The following is a 13,877-nucleotide window of genomic DNA, read 5'->3' as shown; positions in this document are numbered from 1 at the left end:
GCTTTTAAAACAATTGAAGGAAGTGACCACTTCATAAAAATACATAAAATCATGCAACCTGCAATTTGAGTGTAAGAGGGTTTTTTTGCAGTTGGCTGCTGTCCTCCGCAGATGGTCACTTTTCCAGCCACGATAAGCTTACGTTTGCATCTGACCATTTAAGACCTCTCTGTGCATCATCGGTCGTGCAGAGCCCACACCTCACTGTCTCCTCTGGGTCTTTTGTAACAGGAACAGACAGGATGAAAAGGAAAAGAGGAACTTGTTTTTAATTTCATAAAAGATGATGAGAGAGGAGTGTGGGAAAAGGGGGGAGCATGTCTTAGCATGCATTTTGGACATTGAACTAAGCTACTAAGGCACAGAGCATTTGAATACCACCCCGTGCTTCCCAGCTGCCTCAGTAGCTTTCAAGTTCGCCGGGTTGAATGAACAGTTTACTTCAGTGTAAGAGAGAGAGAAGTTTCCCACACTTTTGTCCCCCCAGACCTTACCTTCCGGGACGCTGGTTACTTGCGTTCCATGTTACCGTCAGAGACCCAGCGCCCCTAACACTGCTCTGTTGGGCTGCCTGGCTCAGGTCATGCATGATCCCAGGGTCCTGGGATCAAGTCCCTCATCGGGCTCCCTGCTCAGCGGGGAGTCCGCTTGTCCCTCTGCCTGCGCTCCCCCTGCTGGTGCGCTCTCTGTCTCTAACAAATCAATAACTAAAATCTTAAACAAACAAACAAACAAACAAAACAAATCACGGTACTTTGTCATTACCAGACTCTGCTGGACCTCCTGGCTCTTTGTAGCAGGATGTTTTCAGTTGTAAGAAATTAGAAAGCCCAGCTCGGACGCGCGGAGACAAGGGAGAATTTGTGGGTGCTCGGGATTAAAAAGAATACGTGTAGGCCAGGACACAGGCCCAGTTGGAAACGGCTCTGGAGCAGTTCTTCTGTGATTCCCTTACCTCTGCCTTTCAGGCTGAATTGGTTCTCACATTTGTCTTTTCCAGCCTGCTCTTAGGAGATTTATTTAAAGAGCTGGCGCTCCCTGAACTTCCAGCACACAGCCACCGCGCTTTCTGCGTACTTCTAAAGCAGCTGTTCTCTGAGCCTCTTGTCCCTGTTAGTCCCCCGACGGCTTGGCATTTTCTTAAATACACCATATCTAAATGCGGATATTTATAGGGTTCCTGTGAGTTACAGTTTGCCATTTTTATCATGCCTCTGTCTTCTGGAGAATCTTTTCTTTCTTCCCCATGTAAAATTTGATTTTTTTTCCTAAAAAATAATATCTGAAGGTTTTAGGTAAGCAAAATAATTCAGAAAAAGCACTCACGTGACATTGCTGACACACGTAAACAATACTGGATATTTTTAGAGTGTCTGTGCTTATGGATATGGATCTGTTCAGTTTTACAAAACTAGCATAATATGCATACGATAGTGTAACTTGATTTTCTTCCCTCAGTAATATGTTGGAAGGATTTTCTACCAATATTGGTCTACAAACACGTAACAGATTTTAACCAATTCCCTGTCGAATGTTCAGTTTGTATCTTCTAAGCAGTTCAATGAAAAATTAGAACAATGACATGCATTCTCATGCTTTCGTACTGTTATTTCCTTGGAAGAAATTTCTAGAACCGGTGCTATATCCAAGAATAATGGCTTTTAGATTTGGTATATACTGGGCAGTTATCTTCCAAAAGTACACAGGACTGCTCATTTCCCTACCCTCCTGAGTAATCTTGATGGGATAAAAATGGCCTCTCGGTATTTGTCTTGCTTGCCAGAAGGAAAAAAAATCCTCTGTGGACAAAGATACCAGGCAGAGCCTCCACATATTTTTATAAGCAATGTCTGGCTAAAACCTAAATTAATTCTTTTCAGGAAAAATAAAGACTAACTGACCCAAAACAAAGAAAAAGGTGATTGAAATTGACCCACCGTGATCCAGAAATTGGAGTTGCCAAACATGGATTTTTAAAATAGCTTCTATTATGTTCATGAAAATACAGAGAATTTCACCAGAGAACTGCAATAATTAAAAAAAGAAAAATCTAACAGTCCTGGATTTGACAAATGCAGCAACTCATTAAGAATTTAATAGATTGGGGCACCATTTACTCCGAGCTGGCTGGAATAAGGGAGTTGGCTCCTGTCACTTGCAATTGGGCAGAGACTCAAAGGCAGGCCGAGGGATGGGAAAGCTTCCTAGTGGAAGAAAGAGAAGGCTTCGGCTGTGTCCTGATTGATGGTTGTTGGCACAGGGACGCTGGAGGTCCCTGGTTAGGGTATATATCTGGGTTTCTTAGGAGCTGGTCCTAAGTTAGAAGCAGGGACAAAAATCAGGGAAGCTCTTGGTTATTAATCAAGTCCTGACCATTTAGGGTCAATTCTTAAAGAGGTTACTATTTGTCTTCCTGGATTGTCGCTGGAGATAGCAATCTAGCTTCCCACAAGTGTGACTCAAAGCAGGCTGTCCTCGTGGGCTGTTGGTAAGAGGATTGGTCTTCTCGGTAGGTTGGTCCTTGCTGCGGGTTGTAGTCTGGAATTCTATTTTCATGTGTGGTCTGAACTGTGTCTGCTTTTCTAATGCTCTCTCAAAGCACTTTTCCAAATGTGCTTGTATCTACTCAAAGATAAACACAGTTAGGGGCCCCTGGGTGGCTCAGTGGGTTAAATCCTCTGCCTTTGGCTCAGGTCATGATTTCAGAGTCCTGGAATCGAGCCCCACATCCGCTCTCTGCTCAGCAGGGAGCCTGCTTCCCCCCTCTCTCTGCCTGCTTCTCTGCCTACTTGTGATCTCTGTCAAATAAATAAATAAAATCTTTAAAAAAAAAGAATTTAATAGATGGCCTCAAAAGCAAATTAGATGTGGCTAATGCTGTTTATTCTCTAGCTGGAAAGCTCAGTGGGCAGAGGAACCCCAGGGCAGACATCATGTTTTATCATGTAATGTCTATGCAGTGAATGTTTATAGAAACAACGAGGCTGAGGCTTCCGAGGGTAGGATCCTTGCTGGAGAGAATGAGTTTTGGGAGCCCTGTGGGCAACAGGTCCCAGGCAGACATAAACAAGCCTTGCTTTTGAAAGTAAAACCAGACAACTCGGCCAATAAAAATCTTTGCTGAGATTTCTTTCCAAATCCGTGATTCTGGAACTTCTGTCCTTGGTAATTAGGGCAAGATAGTGTGGCTGCACTTGGGAGACTTGGGAAAGAAAAAGAATGGGGAGGATTTGATTCAGAAGCCCAGGCAGAGAGGTGAGAGCGGCAAGGGTCTCAGGTGGGGGCGGTCTTCGCAGGTAAGAACGGTGAAGATCATCTTTAAGGAAAAGCGTGTATGAGCAAGTGTTTCAAGTAAGGGAGGAGCCAGTCGTCATAGCTGGTTAAATGTTCCACTTCCTACCAGGTGATGCCCAGACTGAGTAGTCAGGAGGGTCGGGCAGACCTGGTTTTATAGATGACTCTTCGTTTTGCTTCTCTTCTAAAGGAAAACAGTTCAGTGAATTCAGGGAAGTGAGATGTCTTTTCTTCCTTGCATACCTGGTCCAGCCTCAGGGATGGATGGCTCTGTCCAGTGAGGGAATCTTAACATCCACAGGGGGTTGGGAGGATGGGTACTGCAGGCACACCATTCTTTCTTTTCTTTCTTTCCGTTTTTTTCTTTTTCTTTTTTCTTTTCTTTTTTAAAGATTTTTATTTATTTGACAGAGCACACAAGCAGCGGGAGCAGCAGGCAGAGGGAGAAGCAGGCTCCCAGCTGAGCAGGAGCCTGATGCAGGACTGGATGCCTCGACCCTGGAATCATGACCTGAACCAAAGGCAGATGCTTAACGGACTGGGCCACGCAGGCGCCCCAGGGACACCGTTCATATGGATTGGAGCCTCGGGGAGGCAGATGATGGTAATCCCCATTGTAACGGGCTTGAGAAGTTTAAAACTATTGCCCTATTTCCCACAAGTAGCAGGATTTCCACAGGTTGCCAAAATTCAAGATTTTAATTCTTAATTATGAAAAATCTCAAGAAGAGAAAATATAATGGTTCCCCACATAGTCATCTCTCAAATTCAAGTTATCAGGATTTTACGTTTGCTTAATCTATCCCTTCTTTTTATTTCAAATGCTGAGATAATGTAAAACAAATCCCTGATACCTTATATCACACCTATCTATTTCAATAGGCATCTCTTTAATATTGGCTATTTTTTTTTTACAAAACCACAAAGCCATTATCAAACCTAACAAAATACTCAAATTTCTGTGATTGCTTTGAATGTTTCATTTTATTTTTTTAAAGATTTTATTTATTTGACACAGAGAGAGAGATCACAAGTAGGCAGAGAGGCAGCAGAGAGAGGAAGGAAAGCAGGCTGAGCAGAGAGCCCGATGCGGGACTCGATCCCAGGACCCTGAGATCATAACCCGAGCTAAGGCAGAGGCTTAACCCACTGAGCCACCCAGGCGCCCCTCAAATGTTTCATTTTAGTCTAGTTTTTTCTTTTCTTACTTTTCCTTTTCTTTTTTACTTTATCTTCCTCCATACCCCTCTTCCCCCACCACCCCCCAATTTTGGAATTGGGATTATACTGGCGTCTTTTATTTTCTGGAAGAGATTGTGAAGAATTAATTCTGATTATTCTTTAAATATTTGGTAGAATTCTCCAGTGAAACCTTCTGGGCTTGGGTGTTGTGCTTAAGCACCCAAATGTGAACTCAGACTGCTTAGGTATAGGTACCGGTGTGACCACTTAACGGTTGTGTGACCATATCCAGGTAAGTGAGCCTCTCTGCCTCTCTTTCTCCATTGTTGAATGAGGCTAATACTTGGAATACTAGGAATGAAAGAATTAATACATGTCAAGTAGTGGAACCTGTACCCAGCTCACAACAACAACTCGTGGATCTTTGTCTCACTGATCTGATATACACACACTCACACACACTGACAAAACCTTGGCAAGCAGTTCTTAATAGTTCCACACCAGAAGCAATCTTCTGAGATCAAGAATAACACAAGAGGGGTGCCTGGGTGGCTCAGTGGGTTAAGCCGCTGCCTTCAGCTCAGGTCATGATCTCAGAGTCCTGGGATCGAGTCCTGCATCGGGCTCTCTGCTCAGCGGAGAGCCTGCTTCCCTCTCTCTCTCTCTGCCTGCCTCTCTGCCTACTTGTGATTTCTCTCTGTCAAATAAATAAATAAAATCTTAAAAAAAAAAAGAATAACACAAGAATGTCTATTCTCACATGTTATCTCTAATTATGGATTTTAGCCAGTGCTTGGAAACCATAACTAAACAAAGAGTAGAAGGAAAATGAATTATTTGCAGATATTATCATGTATGTAGGAAATCCCAAAGAATCTATAAATAAAATAGAAGGGTGCTGGGTGGCTTGGTTGGTTACCTGATGGACTCCTGATTTCATCTCAGGTCATGATGTCAGGGTCGTGGGATCAAGCCCCATTGGGGCTTCACCAGGGGTGTGGAACCTGCTTAGGTTTCTCCTCCTTCTCTCTTCGCCCCTTCCCCCCCACACACATGCTCTGTCTAAAAAATAAAAATAAATTTATTTTTAAAATAATATTTATTTATTTATTTGACAGAGATCACAAGTAGGCAGAGAAGCAGGCAGAGAGAGGGGGGAAGCAGGCTCCCTGCTGAGCAGAGAGCCCAATGTGGGGCTCGATCCCAGGACCCTGGGATCATGACCTGAGCTGAAGGCAGAGGCTTAACCCACTGATCCACCCAGGCGCCCTAAAAATAAATCTTTTAAAAAATTTAAAAATATCCTAGGAACAACGCCAAAGGCAAGGGAAGCAAGGGCAAAAATGAACTATTGGGATTTCATCAAGATCAAAAGCTTTTGCACAGCAAAGGAAACAGTTAACAAAATCAAAAGACAACTGACAGAATGGGAGAAGATATTTGCAAACGACATATCAGATAAAGGACTAGTGTCCAGAATCTATAAAGAACTTAGCAAACTCAACACCCAAAGAACAAATAATCCAATCAAGAAATGGGCAGAGGACATGAACAGACATTTCTGCAAAGAAGACATCCAGATGGCCAACAGACACATGAAAAAGTGCTCCATATCACTCGACATCAGGGAAATACAAATCAAAACCACACTGAGATATCACCTCACACCAGTCAGAGCGGCTAAAATCAATAAGTCAGGAAATGACAGATGCTGGCGAGGATGCGGAGAAAGAGGAACCCTTCTACACTGTTGGTGGGAATGCAAGCTGGTGCAGCCACTCTGGAAAACAGCATGGAGGTTCCTCAAAATGTTGAAAATAGAACTGCCCTATGACCCAGCAATTGCACTATTGGGTATTTACCCTAAAGATACAAACGTAGTGATCCAAAGGGGCACGTGCACCCGAATGTATAGCAGCAATTCCACAATAGCCAAACTATGGAAAGAACCTAGATGTTCATCAACAGATGAATGGATCAAGAAGATGTGGTATATATACACAATGGAATACTATGCAGCCATCAAAAGAAATGAAATCTTGCCATTTGCGACGACATGGATGGAACTAGAGCGTATCATGCTTAGCGAAATAAGTCAAGCGGAGAAAGACAACTATCATATGATCTCCCTGATATGAGGAAGTGATGATGCAACATGGGGGCTTAAGTGGGTAGAAGAAGAATCAATGAAACAAGATGGGGGGCGCCTGGGTGGCTCAGTGGTTTAAAGCCTCTGCCTTCAGCTCGGGTCATGATCCCGGGGTCTTGGGATCGAGCCCCGCATCGGGCTCTCTGCTTGGCAGGGAGCCTGCTTCTTCCTCTCTCTCTGCCTGCCTCTCTGCCTACTTGTGATCTCTGTCTTTCAAATCAATAAATAAAATCTTTAAAAAAAAAAAAAAGAAACAAGATGGAATTTGGAGGGAGACAAACCATAAGTGACTCTTAATCTCACAAAACAAACTGAGGGTTGCTGGGGGGAGGGGGGTTGGGAGAAGGGGGTGGGATTATGGACATTGGGGAGGGTATGTGCTTTGGTGAGTGCTGTGAAGTGTGTAAACCTGTTGATTCACAGACCTGTACCCCTGGGGATAAAAATATATGTTTATAAAAAATAAAAAATTAAAAAAAAATTTAAAAATATATTAGAATTAGCAAATTCAAGGCATGACATAAAAATGAAAAATTCAATGGTATTCCTGTATATTAGTGAAAATTATAATGTTAGAAGTAAAAGAATTTATAAAGAAATTGAAAGAGGGGCATCTGGGTCGCTCAGTTCGAAATATGTGGAAAATGACAAACTGATCCTAAAATGTACAGAGATATTTAAAGGGCCATGAACACTGAAGATCGTCTAGAACAACTGCAGGGTTATGCTCTCAAATACCAAAGCTTTATAAAAATACGGTTATATATGGGCCGCCTGGGTGGCTCATTTGGTTAAGCAGCAGACTGGATGTCAGCTCAGCTCATGATCTCGGGGTCGTGAGTTCAAGCCCCATGTCAGGCTCTGTGCTCCTCTCTGAGTCTGCCTGAGATTCTCTCCCTCTCTCCCTCTGCCCCTGATCTTACACCGTAGTATATAAAAAACCAGGAAATTGACACTGTATTACCAGTTCTATAAACACTCTGAGTGTCTGTGTATATATATCTATGTGATTTTATGTAGTTTTATGTAACCACCCCTGCAATCCAGAAACTGAGCCGGCCCATCCTCATGGGCCACCCCACTGATACCCTTATAGCCAGACACCCCACCCCCTCCCCTCACCCCTCACCCCTGGCAACCGCTACTCTGGTCTCTGTCCCTGCAATTTCATTTCAAAAATGTTACATACTATACGCCCGCTAACTGAACATAACAAAACATGTCTTGCTAACCTTCAAAACAATGTTACATAAATGGAACCCTGCAGTGTAAGCTTTTGAAATTGGCTTTTTTCATTCAGCATAATGACCTGGAAATCCAACCAAATTGTTGCTTGCATCAATAGTTTGTTCGTTGACCTTAAGAAGAAGAGTTATGTTACCAGCAAAAATGGGTTTATTCAGAAGAGCAGAGAATTGCAGTTTGGGGGCAAGCAGCAGTAGCAGAAACCACAGGTAGTCCAACAAAGGAGAGAAATGTTCTTTTCTGCAGGTGGAAGTTGGAAGAGGTCACTTCCAAGGAAAGTCCACTGGACAAAGGGCAGGCGTTCAGGGTGATGAGTCTGTCCCTGGCCGAGCTGCTGTCCTGTAGGGGAGGCGGTGGATGCTGCCAGAGGCGATGCAGTCTTTTCCTGAGCCTCGGAGGATTCTTTCCTGTTGAGAATTCTTCTGTTGGGGTCTGTAATTGACACTTTAAAAAAAAAAAAAGAAAAGATTTTTACTTATTTGATAGACCTAGGGAGTGCACATGGGGGGAGCAGCAGAGGGAGAGGGAGAAGCAGGTTCCCCACTGAGCAGGGAGCCCCATGCAGAGCTTGATCCCAGGACCCTGAGATCATGACCTGAGCCGAAGGCAGATGCTCAATAAACTGAGCAGCCCAGACGCTTCTGTAATTGACACTATTTTTTAATTAAAATTTTTTTATTGTGGGGTGCCTGGGTGGCTCAGTGGGATCTCAGGGTCATCGGGCTCTTTGCTCAGCGGGAGGCCTGCTTCCCCCTCTCGCTCTGCCTGCCTCTCTGCCTACGTGTGATCTCTGTCAAATAAATAAATAAAATCTTAAAATTTTTTTTTTTATTGTGTTATGTTAGTCACCGTACAGTACTTCATTAGTTTTTGATGTCGGGTTCCACAATTCATCGTTTGCATACAACACCCAGGGCTCCATGCAATCCGTTCCCTCGTTCATACCCGTCACTGGGTGCTCTATAAAACTGGCAATCGTCGCTTCCTGACGATGGTGGGACAGTGTGAGAGCGCCCCCTTCTGGCCTTCCGGCTCCATTGTAGCGAGGTTTCCTTTTCTTAATTTCCATAGCTCCTGTTATTGCTGTTCAGTATTCTACCTGCTACACTTTTGTTTAACCAAGCGCTTGTTAGAGGACATTTGGGTTGTTTCCGGGCTTGAATAGAGCTGCTATAAACACTCACATGCAGGTTTTTGCATAAACAAAAGTTTTTTTTTTCCCTCCTCTGGGATACATGCTCAAGTGTGCAATGTAAATGCATGGTTTGTTTTAAATGAAATTACGGAACTGTTTTCCAGAGTATCCATGATATTTTATATTCCTACCAGCAACGTCTGAGTGATTCAGTTCTTTATGGGCTTACTAGCGTAATGTCACATTTTACATTTGGAGCCACATTGTCTGAGAGTCTTCCAGAAAGACTTTACCAATATATTCTGACAAAAGGTTCGTGAGAAACGTATTTCCCCATCCCATTACCAAGGAGTACGCGCTGTCAATTTCTCTGTGTCAAATACAAGGAAATAATGAGAACAGATGTTGTTAAAGATACTCTGACCTCTGACAGCTGGGAACTTGGATTTCTGTAGGGTTTTCACCATCCCCTCGGGTAAAGTCTAGGCACTGTGTTGAGACAGTACAAATAACGTGGTTTTTCCTTCTGGGTGTCAGGAATTCTAACTCAGGCTAGGCAGAGTGTGCCTGTGTGCAGTAGAAATTTTGGTTACTGAGTGTCTAATGGGCTTTCTTCGTAGACATAATTCACCTGTCTTGCCACAACTTGTTGCGGGGGAATTACGTGTGTTCTGTGTGACTCCATACGGAGAGGACTCTTGGAAGCTTGGATCGTTTCTTCACTCCATGAGACAAAGTTATAGCTAAACCAGACCAAAAAAAGAGAGGGGAGAGGAGGGAAGCACTGAGCTTCCCTAACAGAGAAAACTCGGTGGCATTGTCACACCCACCCTCTCCAGCTGTTGTTAACCTTGTAAACGTTAGACCTACTGCTCAGGGTTTGAGCGAGCTTACAACAAGAGGGTAGAATGGGGGACTTTTAAAAAAGATTTATTGCTTAGATGGGGGAGGAGTGGAGCAGAGGGAGAGGCAGAGAGAAACTCAAGCAGACTCTGTGCTGAGCGTGGAACCCGATGAGGGGCTCGATCTCATGACCCTGAGATCATGGCCTGAGCTGGAGCCAAGAACAAAGAATTGGACGTTCAACCGACTACCACCACCCAGGTGCCCTAGAGGAGGACTTTTTCTTTTTAAATTTTTTTCAAAGATTTTATTTACTTATTTGACAGAGGAAGAGAGATCACAAGTAGGCAGAGAGGTGGGGTGGGGAGCAGTCTCCCCGCTGAGCAGAGAGTCCGATGCGGGACTCGATCCCAGGACCCTGAGATCATGACCTGAGCCAAAGGCAGAGGCTTAACCCACTGAGCCACCCAGGTGCCCGAGAGGAGGACTTTTAAAGACAAGGCTTCGTATTCTGCACCTCAAGTTCATGTGCTTTTAACCTAAACACCAGCGGCATCATCCCAATAGGAGGAAGCTTCAGAGAATGTTTCAGGGGCCACACTCCCTTGCTTCCTGCCACCTGTGAACAGGCTGAGATTTAAATTTTGAATTTTGGGACTAGAATGAGTCTCTAGAAGTGATGATTTTTGCTGTGCCGCTTGCCTTTTGGAGCCGCTGGGGAAGGGAGGCAACACGAAGAGAGCCCATCTCCATGGGGAGATAGACTTACGGAGTTTTACAAAGCAGATTTTAGTTGCTAATGAGCTCTTGGAAAGTCAGGTATCTGACCTGAGCGGCAGCCACTTCTCCCACCTGGTATGCTTTTTTTTTTCTTTTTTTAAAGATTTTATTTATTTATTTATTTGACAGACAAAGATCACAAGTAGGCAGAGAGGCAGGCAGAGAGAGAGGAGGAAGCAGGCTCCCCGCCAGGCAGAGAGCCTGATGCGGGGCTCGATCCCAGGACCCTGGGATCATGACCTGAGCTGAAGGCAGAGGCTTTAACCCACTGAGCCACTCAGGCGCCCCTGGTGTGCTTATTTTTGAAGGGTCAGTTTGGGCTCGAAGAATGACGAGGTAGAAAGGGCTCCGAACATCTTTACTTGGACTTGGGCACAGCTGTCTGACCGTAGAGCCTCTGCACTGCTGCTGCCAGAGAAAAGCAGCTGCTTTTTGGGATGCTGAACTCACAGATCCCCCTGGCCTGGACCTGTCTCTGGGCTGAAACCCGACACTCGTCTGCCTGAGGGGTTTCAGCCCCAGCGTGCACTGGGCCCAGTGGGGTTGGGATGGAACTGCTCCACTCAGGAAACTGGCTCAGACTATGTGACCCTTACAGCCAAAGTACATAGCCAAAGGGAATGAAGGTGGATTATGCAGGAGATGCTGTGCCCCATATTTATTACAGCATTAGTCACCATAACCAAGATACAGAAACAGCCCAAGTGTCATGTCTACCAACCGACAGATGGATAGGATGAAAAAAGATGTGGTGTATATATATAATAAAATGCTATTTAGCGATAAGAAAAAAGGAAATTCTGCCATTTGGGACAACATGGGTAAACATAGGGAACATTGGTGAGATAAGTCAGAGAAAGACAAATACTATATACATATATAGTGTTTAATATATATTTGTATGCATATATATAGTACTTAATATATATTTAATATTAAATCTATATTATGTATATTTCTATATATTATTAATATTATATATTAATATTAAATATGTACATTTAATATTTAACACATATAACATATACATAGTACTTAATATATATTACATGTATAAGATTTATATATTTATTTGAGAGAGAGTGAGCCTGATGTGGGTCTCGATTCCCAGACCCTGAGATCATGACCTGAGCTGAAACAAAGAGTTGGCTGCTTAACTGACTGAGATTCCCAGGTGTCCCACCATATATTTTTTATATGTGGAATCTAACAAAACAAAACAAAACAAAAACTTAAATCACTGGGCAGCTCAGTCCGTTAAGTGTCAGCCTTTAGCTCAGGTCATGATCCCGGGGTCCTGGGATCGAGCCCCACATCGGGCTCCCTACTCAGCGGGGAGCCTGCTTCTCCCTCTGCCTCTGCCTGCCTCTCTGCCTACTTGTGCTCTGTCTCCCTCTGTGTCAAATAAATAAATAAAATCTAAGAAAAAAACTTAAGTCATAAAAGCCAGTGAAATACCAGTTCCCCGGGGCTAGCAGTGGGGGAATGGGAGAGATGTTGGTTAAGGCTGCGGCTGGTTACCTGATACACTGTGCAAGGATTCTGAACAACATACATGTCTCATAAACATTAGGGTTGCTAAGAGACTCGATGTTAAGTGTTCTCAACCCTGGAAGACATGATAAATCCGTGACACCATGGGAATTAATGCTATGGTGACAATCCTATTTTTATATAAACGTATCAAATCAGTCTGTTGTACACCTTAAATTTACACAGTGTTATATGCCAGATGTATCTCAATCAAGAAAAAAAAAAAGGGTGACGCTGGGCCCTCTGGATCACAAGGAGACACCCCCAGCAGAGGGCGTATTGCCTGATGGGGTCATCTGACGCCGGGCTGCTGACCTGCAACAGGTGCCCATTCAGAGACTGATTGCGTCCCCAGCTCGAGGGACCCGTGTGTCAAACAGAAACATGTGTGGACTTCAGTGAGGAGAGACTCCATTCAAAGGGCCTTGCAGTAGGGAGAATGCTCCAGTTCCAGAAATCCGAAGGTGTCTCAAACGGAGACGGAACAGAGCTTTTCTTTTCTAAGGCGGGTAAGCGGGCACTTTGTAGGGGACGGGCAGGTGGCCAAAGCAGGGCTTCACGGGAAACGTTTCATGTCTTCGAGGATATCCCAAGATCCCCCGAGATGCTTGAGAACAGCAGGTAAGGTAAGAAAGTCAAAAGTGGGGGTACCTGGGGGGCTCAATCGGTTAAGCATCTGCCCTCAGCTCAGGTCATGATTCTGGGGTCCTGGGATGGAGTCCCGCATCGGGCTCCCTGTTCAGGGGGGAGCCTGCTGTTCTCTCTCTCTCTCTCTGCCAAATAAGTAAATAAAATCTTTGAAAATTTTTGCTGAGAAAAAAGAGAGAGAGAGAGAGAGAGAGAAAGAAACGCAGAAGTAGAAGCCAGAAAATGACACTGTTGTTCTCCCAAATCCCTGACCTGGGAACCTCTACCCTCACCTAGACCCGCACCCCCCCACCCCCACCCAATCTGGGGCTCACACATCCCTTCGCTCATTTTGCAGTCCGCCCTTCTTGTGTTCGGGGGACTATTGACATGAAGCCCAGGAAGAGCTAAGAGCCTCTCAGGCAGTACAGGAGGTTAATTAATGAAATATCCCGGGAGGGTGATGGGAGGCTTCACGAAGTCAACAGCTGGGTGGGGTTTTGAGGGGCACGTGCGGGTTCTGGTGCCCGCCCTTCAGAAATGAAGGGGACGAGGGCCTCCCAGGTGGAGACACTGGCCTGGGCAAAATGGGGAGAGACCTTGACTCAGGAAAGACTGTGTCTGGATAGCTGGGGCCAGAAGCGGCCCTGCTGGTGTCCTGGGCGAAGCTGAGCCAGGCTCACCAGACCTGCCTTTGGTCCGGTGGGTTTTTCTGTGCAACTCCCGGTTGAAGGTATCTCCAGGGTTCCTGGAGCCCAAGAGAGGAAGGCCCTGTGCCCTGCACAGCTCTGTATGATTTCTACATCTTTACCGCTTTATGCCTCCCAACAACCCTCCAAGGAAGCTACGATTATCTTCCTCTTCCCTAGATGAGACAACAAAGCAGAGAGAGGTAGCAGGTCAGTGTTAGAACCTCAAAGATGTGGCTCCAGAAACCACCTTCTTCCCTGTGTCATCTTATTGGCAAACAGGTCTTTTGCCAGCAGGAGGTTTCTCTTTTCTGTGTTTGTCCTCCTCTCCTTGTGGTGGGCTCCAGAGCAGCCCCCGAAGATGGCCATGTCCTAATCCCGCAGCCCGTGAACATGCTCC

This window comes from Mustela nigripes, chromosome 17, assembly GCF_022355385.1.
Source record: "Mustela nigripes isolate SB6536 chromosome 17, MUSNIG.SB6536, whole genome shotgun sequence".
NCBI lineage: Eukaryota > Metazoa > Chordata > Mammalia > Carnivora > Mustelidae > Mustela > Mustela nigripes.
This window is presented reverse-complemented; position numbering follows the sequence as displayed.